Source organism: Penaeus monodon, chromosome 15, assembly GCF_015228065.2.
Source record: "Penaeus monodon isolate SGIC_2016 chromosome 15, NSTDA_Pmon_1, whole genome shotgun sequence".
In the NCBI taxonomy this organism is placed as follows: Eukaryota; Metazoa; Arthropoda; class Malacostraca; order Decapoda; family Penaeidae; genus Penaeus; species Penaeus monodon.
Window position 1 is genome coordinate 1783737 of NC_051400.1, and position 553 is coordinate 1784289.

The window sequence follows — 553 nt, forward strand, 5'->3', positions numbered from 1 at the left end:
CCCAAAATTCTGTTAATTGATCCTTAGTCTTTAAACTTTCTCAAGCTTCAGGATACAACCAAAGACATACTTAGATTCAACAATAACTTTATTTTTAGCAACATATTCTTATCGTTACATTATATAGTAACAAGCGAACTCATACTGCACCTTAATTTCCAAGAAAAGATCTGCCTTGATTTCACCTAAAGGAATTGCATATGTATTAGATGATTTTGTTTTACACATAGGAATGCAGAAAAAAAACTATATTTAATATAGTTTCTTTTCTTTATTTTACCATAAAGAGATTACTTTGGACTTAGAATTTTATAAGAACAAAAAAACTGATTTCAAAACAAATTTCAAACAAGTTTTCACTAACAATGACTGCCAAAGAATCTCTTGTATCTCTCTATCCAATGATTAAATCTAGCTCTGAATATCAGGAAAAGACACACCCTTTATGAAGGACTTGATTAGAAGGTTGATGTATATCTTGAAAGTTATTTTATTTTCCCAATTTTTTTTCACTTGTCTCTTTGAGCTAGTACAACCAGAACCTTGAATATGA

At 29.1% G+C, this 553-nt stretch overlaps 1 protein-coding gene across 2 annotated transcripts in view; it reads left to right on the plus strand.

Annotated features, from left to right (window-relative positions):
- LOC119581626 (GATOR complex protein MIOS-like) overlaps nucleotides 1-553 on the plus strand; it is a 17311-nt gene that overhangs the window by 8358 nt on the left and 8400 nt on the right. The window lies entirely within an intron of this gene.